Source organism: Microtus oregoni, unplaced genomic scaffold (assembly GCF_018167655.1).
Source record: "Microtus oregoni isolate MIOR12 unplaced genomic scaffold, Mior012 000012F_ref0000307, whole genome shotgun sequence".
NCBI classification, from domain to species: domain Eukaryota; kingdom Metazoa; phylum Chordata; class Mammalia; order Rodentia; family Cricetidae; genus Microtus; species Microtus oregoni.
Window position 1 is genome coordinate 34454849 of NW_024543071.1, and position 16562 is coordinate 34471410.

At 45.6% G+C, this 16562-nt stretch overlaps 1 protein-coding gene across 1 annotated transcript in view; it reads right to left on the reverse strand.

Annotated features, from left to right (window-relative positions):
* Positions 1–16562, reverse strand: part of Kank1 (KN motif and ankyrin repeat domains 1) — a 183589-nt gene that overhangs the window by 78966 nt on the left and 88061 nt on the right. The gene's annotated exons all lie outside the window — the stretch shown is intronic.

The following is a 16562-nucleotide window of genomic DNA, read 5'->3' on the forward strand; positions in this document are numbered from 1 at the left end:
AGTAATTATCTTCTCCACGCTCCCAGTAATTACCTTCACTAGCCAGTTTTTAAAATAGTTTCTATTTAACTTTCCTTTTAAAGAAGAACAATACAATTACTACGCCATCCTTTCCTTTAACCTCATCCCTTAGAGCCCCAAGGTAAATGTTAATTATCAACACAAATAATTGTATGCCCAGTGCATCATCCCAAAGATCAAAATCTCAGAGCATGGAATGTCAGTAAGATTTTTGAGTAAGGAAACCTGGTAAAGCTGGTGGCTACTGACACCAACACACAATTCCTGCTAGGTACTCACTGCTACTGTTTGACCAATACCTCCTTATACACTGAGGGTCAAAGTTCACCTCCATCATTCAAATTTTTATTAAGTGGTTATACAGGCTAAACATTGTGTTCATTCTAGGGAGAAGGGGTTAATAGCACAGGCTTGATACCCAGGGAGGGAAGAATGCCGGAAGTCATCATGACACACCCTTATTGTACTTCTCCCATTAGCGAGTTCAGGGCTACAGAGATGCAGAAATACGGAGGATAATCCAAAGGATGTAGACAGAGGACACCCAGCCTTCAAGAAGTCATAGAGATGAGTAAGTTGGCCCTGGAGGGGAGGAAACAAGCTCTTCCAAGGGGACAGGGGCAGAGCTCACAGGATGGGGTGTGGATGAAGGAGGTGTGGGAAATCTGATAGCCAAGCGTGGATGACTAAGGCTGTGTATGCCAAGCTAAGGAAATTGCCTTATATTTTGAAAGCAATGGGGGATCACTGAAAGACACCTGGGCTCAGAGTTGGGTGAACAGGACTGGGTTAGTCTTCTAGAATTGCTGTTCTGGACTGAAACAAAGGAAATGGCTTAACCAGAGGAGAGGAAGCAACAAAGCCCACAGTGGAGGAGCAGGGAGTGGAAATAGAAGTTAGGGCTGGGTAAATGATGTGGGATTCCCCCTCTGTATGCTGTGAATACCATTGGTCAATAAAGAATTTGTCTTGGGCTTGGTAGGACAGAATAGAGGTAGGCGGAGAGGGGGGAACTAAACTGAATGCTGGGAGAAAGAAGGCAGAGCCAGAGACGCCATGGAGCCGCTAGAGAAGAAAGACTCAAGCCGTCAGCTGGAACCTTGCTGGTAGGCCACAAACCTCGTGGTATAATATAAACTAATAGAAATGGGTTAATTGAAGATATAAGAGTAAATCAGAAATACACTTAAGTGACTGGCCAAGCAGTAATTTAATTAATACAGTTTCTGTGTGGTTATCTCGGGAGTCTGGGTGACCAGGAAACGAACAAGCAGCCTCCCACAACAGATAACAGTGTGGATAATTGACCCCAGGGTGTAGACAGATGCTAGTCCTTGAGACAAGAAAGCAATCTTGAATCATGGGTTGGCATCCCAGGGAGAGAGTAAAACTCCCTGGTCCATCTGCCTACCCAGAACAGAAGCCTCAAAATTGCTGGGGTGCTGGACTGTGGGTTCCAGGACTTGCATAGCTAATTCTGCTTGCTGGGCACACACTGGGGTGCTGGACTGTGGGTTCCAGGACTTGCATAGCTAATTCTGCACTGTGTATTTAATCCATGACCGGCTGGTAGATTCACGGTCTTTATCTTAAAGGCAAAGAAACAGACAAAATCCGTGGACGAATGTGATGCAAAGCACATCAACAATGGGCAGAAATAACAGCAATGCACACTCCTCCAACTGCTTAGACAGAGTGAGTCGTCCCCCTCCAGCCAGCAATGTCCTCGCCGTGCCCTTGGCTAATCTTCAAACAAGCCAAGTCTGAGGAAGTTCTACTGCCTTTTATTCTTATAATTCTCTCTGCTCTGAAAAAGAGCAGCCAGATTCCATCATGGAAAGAGCCCTGTCAAACATAGGAAATACAGAGATCCTCGGAAGACAGGTCATGGCTGTGGCCAAGTGAAAGTCCTTCCTCACCCTCAGTCACTCACTGGGAATTCTGTCAGTCTTGTCATTTCTTTTCAGGCACTTGCTGCCCACAGGCACGGGGCTGTCTCCCACGTGTTCGTACTGCAAACATGTCTTACAACCTAGACGGTGGTCTCCAGGGGTTCGAGGGAACGGAGTATCATCTGTCATTTATATTTGCTTCTGGGACCGACACCTTTCTCTCAGGACATGTGTTTGGATATTTATAATCCGTTTAGACAGGAGGAGCAGTAGTCAAGCTACTGAGTCGGAAAGTGTCGCAGTTTTCCGCGATTCAGCTGAGCAGATGGCAAATGACTATTTTTACAGCCTGTTTCTCCATTACATGCAGAAATATTTATTAACATTGTATTTCTGTTGTATGTGTGCAACCAGCAGGAAGGCAAGGCAGGCAGCTGTCGCCGAGGTGGGGGAAGGGTCCATGAGTGGGAGCATGCTGGTGCTCCTCTTAGTAGGCAAGCAAGCCAAAGCCTCTGCTTATGGGAGGGGAGCCCCAGATATTTGCCCATCTCTGTGACAAAAAGAAAGTGCCATGTCAGGAAACTCATATGCAGCCCTTCGGAGCAGACACCCTTGTGTAACTGTAACTCTGTCAACTCTGGAAACTGGGCAGGTCAAGGGGACTCTTCTCTGAGGACCTGCCCCATGGGTGGCCAAAGGGCTCTAAGGCAGGGAATCTATAAACCTTGGTTCTGGTTTCTCAGCACCCCAGGTAACCAGCTGAGGGGACGGATGTAGAGACGGATCTGTAACAAGTGGACAGATGTGCACTTAGGAGCAGAAATGCAGAAAGGAAGCCATGTCCACTGCAAGGTCCATCCTGAGAGTCATTCAGGGTCTACAGCTAAGAACAAAGTCAGGAAGAGGTCTACACAGAAACCAAGGCCCAAAAGCGGAAGGGGATCCAACAGGTGACCCACTGAAGGGAACGGAGCTGAGGACACTACAGCTAAGGCAGGCCAGACCTTCCCGTTTCTGCCTTCTCCGATTTTCTAACTTCAAGTTAGGAAACAAGGGTCCCTGCTTTAGGTCTTTCTAATAATACAGAAGGAAAATGTTCTCTAGGTTTAAAATATTTTAAGAAAATACCGCGTTGGGAAAAGTGTGTTTGCGATAATAGATGTCTGAATCTATAAAGGTCTGAATCCTCTTTATAGATTTTTGTGTTTTATTTCTATCTAGCATAAAAGAACACGTAAATAAACCCTTACTAAATAACCAAATACATACTGCTAAACATCGGCCTCAACCCAATTTGGATCCAAATTCCTCAGGAGGCTTAGTTATTACTTATTGCTAAAAATAGAAAAAGGAGGAAAAAAAACACCCCAAATCCATCAATCCAGGACAAGATGTATCTGGGCTTACACAGTATCCAATTACCACACATCTACGCCCAGTCACCCCAACAACACCAAAGTAGAAGCAATACCTCCCCCATCACCACCCCAACAGCTAGATTCCAGCAGGTGATCCCCAGTGGAACCAGACAGGATGGAAGACAGACCACCTCCAGACCAGGACCATGCCACACTGGGACAAGAACCTCAGCAGCAGCATCTATGCTCAGAGATCAGATCACCATCCGGGTCTCCCTGAATGCCAAGGTGTCTGCCAGGCAAGTTTATTAACAAGTAAAGAAAGGTCCTGCCATGGCCATCCTTAGGGTAGACGGGAAGAAGGGCATTGCAGTTAGGAGAAGGAAGCTTGGGGCATGGATCTAAGGTGAAGGCACCCACAGCAAATGCAGCTAGTCCTGAGGACACTTGAAGAGAGGCCTGTCTAGGGAGATGAGCCGGGAGGGAGACAACCCACGAAGGTGCTGCCTGCCTCTGGGCAGACCTGGTCATGACACGAAGAGCAGACAGGCCTAAGGAATGGTCTTCTTTGCCGTGCAGGTGTGTAAGGACCCTCTGCTGCCCATCCCCCTGTGGGGCTGGGGTTAAAGGATGTCAGGGAACTAAGAAACCGAACATAAAAGAACAATTAAAGACAAAACCAGGCAGACAAAGAAGTTGGAAAGCGAAGAAGTTGAGAAATCTTGGTATCTACTTGGAATGTAAGAAATGCAAAGGAATGGGGGGGAGCATGGAGGGGCATTGCCTGTGAGGGCAGCATTAGGAGGCTGAGGTAGAAAGGTGGGGAGGTCTGGGAAAGAGGGAGGGAGGGGAGGGGGAGTTGACGTCAGGCAATGCCCTGCTCTAATCTACTCTATATATTATTTAAGATTTGCTTTCTGAGTCTGTGTGTGCGCGTGTCTATCTGTCTGTCTGTCTGTCTGTCTGTCAGTACATAAGTGTGTCCAGCGAGACCAGGCAGTGTAGATCTCTTGCAGCTGAAGTTAGAGGCAGCTGTGAGGGCCTCCATGTGGGTGCTGGAACTGAACTCCCACTTTCTCCAAGAGTGTGTCACCTTCCCAGCCCCTCCACATTGTGTGCGTCTATTCCCCAGGGACTAGATTTCATAAGAGGCACTGGGCTCCATTTTTTAACACAAATGCAGGCAAACGGGGTACCTTGGTGGACACAGGAACAGCTCCTTCCGTTTGGCACCGACCACCACAAGGCTTAGACTAACAGAATTACTCCCAAAAGTAAACAGGAAAAAAAATGTTCTCTATATTTATCCAAGAAAATTGGAATTGTATCAGGAAACCCAGACCTGGGTAAGTATCGAATCCACCAGAGTGAGGAAGAAAAGCACAATACCCTCGTCTGGATGGCCACCCGTGTGTGCCGAGTGACTGACCAACAAGCAGGGAATCTCGGCTTCCTGAAGTTCTGACTCAGCTTGGTCCCCACTGTTGATGAGGTCTGTTTGAGTCATTGTCCGTTCATCTGTCTGCCTGTTCATCTGTCTGGACCTGCAGCTCATGTGTTCTTCTGACCAGCCCTGGCCCTCACAGCTAGTCTCATTTCTTCAGCTCGGCTCTGACTGGGCGGCCTGACTACAGCAGCATTGGCTGCGGACACCGCCAGCAGTGGCCTTTCCCCACTTTCTTCAGCAGACTCGAATGCAGTGCTTCTCAACCATCCTAATGCTGCAACCCTTTAATACAGTTCCGCACATTGTGGTGACCCCCAATCGTAAAATTATTTTTGTTGTTACGTCATACCTATAATTTTGCTACTGTTATGAACTGTAATGTAAATAGCTGAGATGTAGAATATCCGATACAGGGCTGCTGTGAAAGGAGCACCCCATCATAAAGGGGTTGTGACCCTGTTCTAATGGATCATTTTAGCTTTTTGGTTTTGTTTTGTTTTTCAAGACAAGGTTTCCTCTGTATATCCTTGGCTGCCCTGGAACTCACTCAGTACACTAGGACTGCCCAAAACTCAGAGATCTGCTTGCCTCTGCCTCCCGAGTCATTTTAACCTTTTTAAAAAAGAGATTTTTTTTTATTTTACACATATGTTTGCCTGCATGTATGTATTGCACCATATGCATGCAGTACCCATGCCAGTCAGAAGAGCGTGTCAGATCCCCCGGAACTGGAGTTACAAAAAGCTGTTGAGACACCATGTGGGTGCTGGGATTCAAATCCAATTCTCTGGGTTATGTTAAGCAGTACTTTTAACCCCTGAGGCATCTCTCATCCCATTTGAAAGCACAGGCCTCTGTAGGAAGAGCCTTGAATCTTCTTCCTGTTCATTTGATTCTAAGCCTCCCTCTGATCCACTGGAGGCAGCTTTAGTAAGCAAACACCAAAGGGCAGTAGCTCAGAGAAAAGACCAATTAGAAGAGGAATTTATTATTTCAAATTTTTTTGGAGGGAGGAGGAGAGAAGTGACCTTGAATCTGGGGATTTTCCAAACATCCCCCTGCACAAGAAGGAACAGAGAAATGCAAAACTTTCAACAATGGCTATCTATCAGAAGACTCAAGCCCTGAGTTTCCAGTAGATTCAAAGGAAAGGCAGAAAAAAACAAAAGCACTGAGCCCAGGTTGGTTCAGGCACACATGGGTTTCTGGGAAACCAGGAAACAAGGTTTGCTTCACCCTGAAAGGGCTGACAGCCAGCATTTTTCTTGGACTTGAGTTCTTAAAGATGTAAATGTTTCCTATTCCCAGATTTTGGCTTGCAGCTCAATAAACAGTCCTTAACAGGGACTGGCTTGATAAGGACTTAGGAAATTGAGTTCCAGCAAACCCTTCGAGCAGTCTTTTCCTCCACGGCAGAAGTGTGGGTGTGAGAGCTGATCTGTAGGATGAGCCTGCAGGGGAGCCCATGAGGGCTGGGGGAGGGGATGGGTTAGGGAGTGATTTCCAGACTCCTCTGCGAGACTGGACAGTATTTGTTTTTCTGAGTCTGGCTTGTGTCTTGGGGCTGCAACACCCTCCATACAACCATATTGTCCTAAATGGCAGGATTTCTTTCATCTCTATGGCTGAATAATATTTCTGTGTGTGTGTGTGTGTGTGTGTGTGTGTGTGTGTGTGTGTGTGTGTTTTCAGATATACAGGTAAAAGGTGAATTCCTGCATCCTGTGATGGTTCTAGAGTTGAAGGAACCATTCTTTAGTTGGTTGCCATAGTGACTACATTACCTGTCAAAGCCCCTGACAGTATGAAACAGTTCTCCTTTTCCTGCATCTTCACTAACACCTTTTTTAAAAAAGTCATTGGAATGAAAGAAATTTTAAGGTGGTTTTGATTTGCATTTCCCTGAAGCCGCTGTTGTCAACCATGTTTTCACATGTCTGTCACTCTGTCTTCTGTCTCCTGGAAAGTGCCTTCTTTCTAGGAATGTTAAGTCTTTCATCCATGTACACGGTGCAGGATCGGTGTACTGGATGGTTTCTTGTCTACTTGACAGAAACTAAAATCATCTCAGAGGAGGGAACATCAATTAAGAAAATGCCTCCAGAAGATCAGGCTGTAGGGAAGCCTTCAGGGCGTTTTCTTAATTAACGATTGCTGGAGGAGGGCCCAGCCCATTGTGGGTGGTGCCATCCCTGGGCTGCAGGTCCAAGGCTCTGTAAGAAAGCCGTGCCTTTAATCCCAGCACTTGGGAGGCAGAGGCAGGAGGATATCAATGAGTTCAAGGCCAGCCTGGTCTACAGAGTAAGCTCCAGGACAGTCAAAGCTAATTTAGAAGAGAAGCCCTGTCTTGAGAGGGAACAAAGAAAGGGAAGGAAGGAAGGGAGGGAGGGAGGGAGGAAGGAAGGAAGGAAGGAAAGAAGGAAGGAGGCTGAGAAAGCCATAAAGTCATGAGTGACAAGCCAGTAAGCAGTATTCCCGCATGGCTTCTGCGTCAATCATCTCCTGCCTCCAAGTTCCTGCCCTGTTTGAGTTCCTTTCTTGCCTTGGGTCATTGATGGACTACAATGTGGAAGTTTAAGCCACATAAAGTCTTTCCTCCCTAGCTTGCTTTTTGGTCAGTCTTTCATCGCAGCCAAAGAAACCCTAACTAAAACAATAGGTCTGATTCTTCTCTCCTGCCAAGTCTTCCCAGCACCACTGACTGAACGGCTCTCCCGTCACCACCGTTGAGTCCTTGGCGTCCTTGCCAGGGGGTTTTCTGTAACGTTCCAGGACCACACGGGAGCCACTTGACATTTGAGGAATTATTTATACATCTATCCTGTTCCTGTTGACTTGCAGCTTCTTTCAGGGTAGGTAGTTCTGGCCACATCTGTCACTCACACCCTCAACAGAATCCCATCACAGAGCCCGAGGAGAACGCCACTGGTTTCTTCTTCTCCAAGGGGAGTTGTCTCGGAGACAAAACAACTATAGTCATTGGTGTTAGATAAAGCTAATGAGGACTCAGGTACCTTTGGCTGACCCAAACAGGTTCTAGTCCTTATCTTCTCTCCATCGCTTATTAACTCCATGACACAAAGGAGCAATAAAAGCAGGCTGCTCCACAGAGAAGACCCTCATCATATATGCTTAAAAGAAGGTTGAAAGAAGTTAATATACTCATTTTTTCCTCTCCCTCCCCTCCTTCCTTCCTAAGAGGTCTTAGTGGTACTGGAGATTCTCAGGACAAAGCAATGCCACTGACAGCATCTGGACATCTTTGAGTCCTCTGTTAGGGCAACACCCCTGGGGTGCTCAGCAGCCTGACACCAATCAGCAGGGGGTGATTCAGGAGCAAGCACACAGCAGTGCAGATAGGAAGGTGGGCTTGGCTCAAGTCCTCAAGGGCAGCCATGCCAGAGGGGAGCAAAGAGGAGCTGACTCCCCGCTGGTGGGGAAAGGAAGGATTATCAGCAAGTTTCAGGCTTTTTTTTTCCCCTACTAATTCTGAGAATCTTTATCCTAGAGGGTTTAGAACAGTCAAATGACCAGCCACCTGCGGACTGTGGACTCATCTGTGACAAAGACAACTTGAGCATTTCTGCACTTAGCACATCCATGTGACACCCGCTTTGAATCTGACTCTAGTGCGCCCTGAGGCTTCATTCACACTTACTTCACTGTATGGTCAGCAGTGCTTCTTCAGAGTCAGACTTCTGACAGAGCCAATACTGGGAGCATTGATCTCTCTTTGACTGTAGTCGCCAACCACCGAACGTTACCTTACAGATGTGAGATGTTCTGTTGCCTGAATAAGGTGAGGCCCTAAAGTGACACTCTGGATAATCAAATGTTGGCTAGCTTCCAGGCAAATGGGGTACTCTTGTCCCATAATGTGTTGGCTAGGTGTGGTGGCACATGCCTGTAATCACAGCACGTAGGAGGCTGAGGCAGGAGGATTGTGAGATTTGAAACTTGCCTGGGTTACAGAGCAAAATCTTGCCCACCCTTTCCCTGAAAGGGGATTATTTCTTATCTCATTAAATCTTAAATTTCTGAATTCTCCTCTACCCAGCATTTTTTTTTTTTTTTTTTTTTTTTGGTTTTTCGAGACAGGGTTTCTCTGTGGTTTTGGAGCCTGTCCTGGAACTAGCTCTTGTAGACCAGGCTGGTCTCGAACTCACAGAGATCCGCCTGCCTCTGCCTCCCGAGTGCTGGGATTAAAGGCGTGCGCCACCACCGCCCGGCCTCTACCCAGCATTTAACTTCAAAAGGTTACTATCAATGGCTGGAGCCTAGCTCGGTGGTCGAGCTCATAATTACTTAGCATGTACATGGTTCTGGGTCCAGTTCACTACACACACACACACACACACACACACACATTAATTATTATTTTGTTTTTCTTCCAAAGAATCACTTGGTGAACACATCAGCCCATAAAAATCAGGTTTAGACTAACAGACGGTTTGTGAGTTAATGTCCCATTCTAAGACACGGTAGGAATTCAACCGGTGTTGTTAGTGGTGACGCTGAGCCGTGGAAAGTAAGACCTTCTTAGACACTGTGTGCCTGCAAGTCATCTGACTGGCCTAGACCTGAATTAGACAACTGATAACACCACAACAACAGGACTGAAGTCAGTAAAACTGAGATTAAACAACACCCCCAACACACACACACACACACACACACACACACACACACACACTCATACACTAGCATTTGAGTGAGACACAACCTCCTTAGTCTCGGGCTTTTGAAGACATGGTGTTCCCTGCTCCCAGTTGGTGGTGGTGGGGAGGTTTAGGAGGTAAGGCTTTGCTGGAGGAAGTGTGTCACCGGGAGCAAAATTAAGAGATTAAATGCCTCTTGCCATTTCTAGTTTGATTTCTCTGCTTGTGGTTCAAGATAGGAGCTCTTAGCTTCCCACTTCCATTGCCATGCCTGTCTCTTGTTGACATGCTTCCTCCATAATTAACCTTCTCTCAGGAACCATAAAGCCAAATAAACTCTATCTTCTGTTTTATTTTGTTTCATTGAGACAGTGTTTCTCTGTGTAGACGTGGCTGTCCTGGAACTTGCTCTGTAGAGGTTGGCCTCGAACTCACAGAGATCTATACCGAGTGCTGGGATTAAAGGCATACGCCACCATGCCTGGCTTCAACTCTGTTTTCTTTACACTGCTTGGTTTTGTTTTTATCACAGCAATAGAAAAGTAACCAATACACCCAAGTAGCTAAAGCCTGTCTTGTGTATCTTAAAGTTATAAAAAACCCTTTAACGTTTTAACACAGGAATACATTTTATGTGAAGTCCTTAAAAATAATAGCAAAGCTTACAGGAGAAATCTGTCCATGCATCCACATATTGAAGGTAAAATTACTTGGAGATCATTGTGTGCTTTTATCCCTTGCTGAATGCTGGAAAGCTACCAGGATTATCTAGAGGCTTACTTCATTCTAATAGAACGGAAGATTCTGAACTGATGTCAGTTCTTTGTGTAAACATTTAGTCTCAAGATGTAAAGCAATCTTTACTCAAAAATAATTTCGTCCTGCTAAATATTTTGACTGGGAGGCAACAGATCTGGAATGGAGAACACAGTTCGTTTTTTCTCAATGAATGTAGCTTTATATTGAATGCCATTTCTCTATTCTTGGGAAATCAGTTGTTTGTCCAAAGGAAGTGGATTCTGGGGCCAGTATCGGAAGTGATCTTCAGGAAGATACCTCTGCACAGGGCGGGCAGTGTCAGGAGTAGGTGAGACACACTTACTTCTCTGAGCCTACAATCAGCTTGGCATCCAGGGTGGTTCTCTAAATATGTTGACTGACAAAAACCAGAATACATTTTATCTGCCACTTCACCCACCCACGCCTTCTACAAGATGTTCCATTCTACAAACAAGTGTTTTCGTCTTTATGAGAGCAGCAAGTCTGAGTGGAGGCTGCTCCTGTGAGAAATAAGAACAGGGGGGAGGACAGCAGAAGAATGTTTCCCAATGATTGGGTACCTGCCATGACCCGGCCTACTGATCTGAGCCTGTGCCAAGGGCGATAGGCACAGGCGGCTGCTTACGGTGGGAGAAACCGAAGCTCTGTGAGGAGCACATTTTTTCCTTTCGCCCCCTCCCCATCTCACGGTGGAACAAGAGAGGCTGGCTCCTTATCACCACCAACTAGCTGGAAGGGTGGCGCTGGCTCTGCCCGCCAGGCTGGCTTCCAGGAGAAACAGAGCTCAGCTTCAGGGTCCCCACTTCTTTGAACAGAGAAAAAAGATAATTATTTCTCAGACAAAGCAGATATACCCACATGAATAAGAGCTGACATTTTTGAGAAAATGAAGGAAATGAAAGCCAGGACACTAGATGCTGGTCATGCCTTCTTCTTTCCCCTCTAGTCTCTGGATTCCGTTTATCTTCAGGAGACAAAAGAAATTTGGAACACTAAATTTCAAGTGTCAGATGTAGATTATAAACTTGGTAAGAGAATGGGGACAGTCCTTAGAGATGGCTTAAATGGATCGTAAATTCTTTGCTATGAAGTGTTAGGAATGCCACGTGCTAATCCAAGAGGAAGGCTTAAAGCCAAGCATGGAGACTGCCTTGCTCTTTTGCTCCTTTCCAAGAGTAGAGGCAAACGGATGTAAAGCAAATTCACCGTACAACAGACTGAGGCCCTTGCGGAGCAGGCTGCAGATTCACCAGGGATGAGGCAGAACCTGCTGCTTCTTACTCCAGGGTACTGAATTTGCGGTTCATTCAGTATAATTACTACCTCAGTTAATATTGACTGCTTCTACACAAGGAACCTAATAAACGGGGAGGGATGAATGGATGAATGGGTGGGTGGATGGATGGAGACATGGGTGGATGGGTATATCATGGGTAGATAGATAAATACATGGGTGAATGGATACATGAGTGGATGGATACATGTGTGGTTGGGTGGGTGGATGGACAGGTGGATAGGCTTTTAAAAATTCCCACAGTGAAATTTAATATCAAGTAAATATAAATAGAGTATTCCTTTACAGAACATGGAGCTAAGTCACATATAGATTAAATGTCAGCTTTGAGAAGAGTCGAAAGTTTCGTAAATTAAAGATCTGAGATACAGCCTGATAGTAACTTACATTTTAATGTCTACTTTAACAATCTGCACATAACCCACCATGGTTAATAAAGTTGCTCCAGACGTGAGTTAACATCAGCTACACTCAAAGAAATCACAGACTTATTACCAAAAAAGGCTTTACCTGAATTCTTGCAGATTTTCCTTAAAATGGGAGTGTTCTAGGGATTGGGTAAAAATTGAAAGTCTAGTACCCATAGCTGGGCATGTTGGCTCCTGCCTGTAATCCCAGTACTCAGAAGGTGGAGGCAAGAGGCTTAGGGTTCAAGTCCAGCCTTGGCTACATAGTAAGACTGAGCCAGTCTGAGCTGCGTGAGAGCCTGGCTCAAGGAGGGAAAAACGTTATTAACCCAAACAAGTTCTAAATTCACCTAAACCCGAGAAATACACCTTATTGCCTAATACATGCCAGCGTTAAACATTTCTTTGAGTGTCAATCAGGGTGTGGCGCTTCACTGTTGCTAGGTGGGGAGGGAACTCTGGAGTCAGGCCTACAAAGGAGTTCCTTCGGTCTTCAACACAAGCTTTTCTCTTTGGGCTGTTCTGCCTGACTAGGCTTGTCTAAAGCAACCAATGGCATCCACTCAGGTAGGGAACATGTATGTTAGTTGGTCTCCCCTTCTGATCTTGGCATACCAAGAAATAGCAGCTGGCCGACATTTCCTGGAACCAGAAGATGTGTTCCCTAATTCCCCTTCCCTTCCGTGTGTGTGTTTAGTCAGTCAGGTACCAGAAGGTGTCCCCTCTGCCACTATTTTCTGTCTTTAAAGAAAATAGGTAAAATCTGTTCCCGGTGACTGAGGCCTAATGTGGTATGCTGACCTGACCTGTAACCAGAAGCTGATATTAAAACTGCACCCAACGCAAAAAACCAGCCAGAAAAGTAAGTGACTAACAACTAAATTAGCCAACTGTTTCCCTAGAGCAGGGCTTCTCAAAACTTCTTCCAATAGCAACAAGGTTTGCCTGAGAAATACTTACACAACTCCAAGGATATAAAAAACAGGTGTGCAAACATTACTGATAATAAATTGGAAAATGTATTTTTTAAACAATCTTTTGGTGTATATGTATTACTTATATTTATTAAAGACAAAGACAAATTTGCATGCCAATAAGGTAGATGTATGTGTTTGCTCTTCACGAAGAATTAGATCGTGGCTGAGAATATCTGACACCTCAGAGCACAGAGCGTCCAACAGTTTTCAGAGTTTACTGGTATCTTGATTTTACGATTTTCAGTGGTAAGAAGAGCGCTAGGCAAAAATACAGACCCAAATGGCAGAAGTATGCTGAAGATCACTTCAGAAGATGCTTGTGTTTCTGTTCAAACCCCAAGCCAAAATCACTTGACAATTTTTTAGGGCAATTCTGTCAGCGGTTAAATGCAAAGCTTTGAATGCAACAGGCAGACAGGATAAGGAATGCTGAGGAACGATGGTGAGACAATAGTAAATCCTTGTTTCCCACAATGTATGCTTCTATAAGAGCAGAAAATTCTGTATGTGTAGAAAAAACATTGCAATACATAATATACAAGGCTCTTGACTCTAAGTCCAGGTGTTCAGGCTGCATCCACTAGCACCATGTGGCAGGACACCATGGACATGCGGATGCATGCCATGTGTTCTGAACCAAGGCTGCAGAGAAGCCGTGTGATGCAACATGGGAAGCACTGACAGCAACATTTTAGGTTTGTTGACATTCGATTTTGAATTAATTTTTGATTGGTGCATGCTCAGAAATCTCTTATTGTTGTCGAATATTGTATGACCTCTGCATTCAGTTATGTGACCTCACCTATGGTTACAGGTTCACACTTTAAAAACTGTGTCCCCCCAGGAGTTGTGCTATGGGTCCAGCCCTGTGTCGAACACCATGAGAATAAATGGGAATTCTAAGCTCAAGTCTTTGAGCTCAGGAGCCTCTTAAGACTAGCCACTATGAAGAGAGAGAGTGTTACAGCTGAAGTCTAAACTGACACCACAGGCCCCTGATTTGAATGGTGGGTCCTCGACGTGAGGCTCTATGGAGGCTGTGGAACTCAGTCATGGACTGGCGGGGAGAAGCAGGCACCAGGAGTGACATTTGACAGCCACAATCCAGTCCCAGCACTAGCCTGGTCTCTCTCTTGCTTTGCTATATCACACTCGTGAACAGTTGATGTGGGATTCCCTCTGTATGCTGTGAATATGTTTTCTTTTTTTTTTAATATTTATTTATTATGTATACACTATTCTGTCTGTGTGCATGTCTGCAGGCCAGAAGAGGTCACCAGATCTCATTACAGATGGTTGTGAGCCACCATGTGGTTGCTGGGAATTGAACTCAGGACCTTAGGAAGAGCAGGCAATGCTCTTAACCTCTGAGCCATCTCTCCAGCCCCCATGAATATATTTTCTTACCATTGGCGAATAAAGAAGCTGCTTCGGTCTATGGCAGGGCAGAATAAAGCAAGGCAAGAGCAGAGATATAGAGAAAGAGTAGGCAGAGTCAGGGAGACGCCATGTAGCTGCCTAAGGAGAAGGACATGGCTGGAAACTTACCGGTAAGCCATAGCCTCGTGGCGATACACAGATTAATAGAAATAGGTTAATTTAAGATGTAAGAGTTACTTAATAAGAAGCCTGAGCTAATAGGCCTAGCAGTGTTGTAATTAATATAGTTTCTGTGTGATTATTTGGGCCTGGGTGGCTGGGAAAAGAATGTGCAGCCTCCACTTCCAAACAGCCACCTCACACTCGTGAAAAGCCACCTCACACTCATGAAAAGCCACCTCACACTCACAAACAGCCACCTCACACTCACAAACAGCCACCTCACACTCACAAACAGCCACCTCACACTCGTGAAAAGCCACCTCACACTCTCACCACCATGGATGGAGCTGACGTCACTGCCAGGTCTCCCCTGCCACGATGGGCCAAAAACTCTTGGAAACCATGAGAAAATAAACCTTTCCCTCTTGTGAATTCCTTTTCCTCGAGTATTTTGTCACAATGAGAAAAGCAACTAACACAGTAAGAGAAGAAATAAGATGTCGTTCTTCTCTTCAGTAACACAATTCAAGAAAGAACAGCTGCCAGGAGTGGCAGGTGAAGGCCACTACTAGGTCATTAAGTTCAAGGCCAACCTGGGCTACATAATAAGACCCTGTTTCAAAAAAAAAGGGGGGGGGAGAATGGTATTTGTATCATGCAACCACCTCAGGCAAGGTGCCTCTCACCGGATAAAACGTCTCTAAAAGGGGGAACCTATGGCACCAGGTAGATTGACGGCAAAGCCTGCCACTCCTCCCCAATGTGTCTGAGACAATCTCAACAGAAATGACTCTTTACAGATCTCAGGAAGCTGGTGCTAAAATTCACACAATGAAAACTAACAGCCCCCACGTCCAAAAGGCGCTGTTTAATAAAATGAGATGGTAGTGGGTGGAGAAGAAGCCACCTTGACATGGGTGTCTACTCAGTAGACGGCAGGAGAGCGCGAGAAGGGCATGATGAGGATAAATATTCACAGAGAAATGAAATCAGGTACAACTTCACACCAGTAAAAATCTGTTTACACTGAACCAACCAGACTCAGAGCACAAAAGAAATGCCGATAAGGAGGAAGGTAAGGGGCCAGGATCACTCTACTTTCTCTCTCTCCTCTCTCTCTCTCTCTCTCTCTCTCTCTCTCTGCACATGCACACAAACACACATGCTCTCGTTCCCTCTCTAATGTGGAGCTCAGAGAACGACTTGCAAACAGGCAGACAGTACTTTCTCTACTAGCACCATGTGAGCTCTAGGGTTTAAACTCAAACCATCAGGCTTGGCAGCAAGTGTCTTCTTCACCTGCTGAGCCATCTCATCTGCCCTGAATATACGTTTCTTTAGAAGACTATGCCCACGGAGTCACACACAGACACAGACACACACACACACACACACACACACACACACACACACACAAAATTACTGAGTTATGTCAGGTATTTAGTGGCAGTAGCCAGGGATGCAGAGTAACCTGCAAACCTTCAGGACAGCCCGCCATGCAGCAAGGAGCTGCCCCATGTAAAAGGCCCTCAGCAAACTGCCACTAGGGATAAGACAAAGGTGGCCAGGTCTTCTAGGAAATCTCTCCTCAAAGACAGAAGTAGGGAAGCAACCTTACATAAATAGAAAAAGTGCCTCATTTTCTGAGAGGTCTAAAATGTGCTTCCACTCATGAAATACATCTTTATGTCTTATTGATACATTAATTATAATAGTATTGTCATTATTCCAAATGACTGTCATTCACTCTTGCCCTGGTCTAAAAAAGAGAAAGCAGCAAGGGACCTGGTAGCCTTATCTGGGAGTGAGTGTAGCACACTGCAGACAGCTGCTCCTGGTGAAAAGGTCTCGCTACCCCCAGTGCTCTCCAGAGACGTTTGCAGCTTCCCCCAGCAGCAACTCGCTACCACTCCCCACCTCTCAGGCTCCTGTGTAGGTTAAATGGTTTCCTGCCTTTTTTAAAAAGAAAGAAAGAAAGAAAGAAAGAAAGAAAGAAAGAAAAGGTATTTTAGTCATGATGCAATTGAATTCTCCAAAAAGCTGCCAATACTGCCATCTAGTGAACAGTGCCCGAGGCAAGGATCATCTCTAAAGTAACTCCAGGAGCTAAGTCCCCTCTTCTTTAATCTCCTTGACACATTACATGCAGAACATTGAGGAAACAATAGAAAGCTGCCAGACTGTGG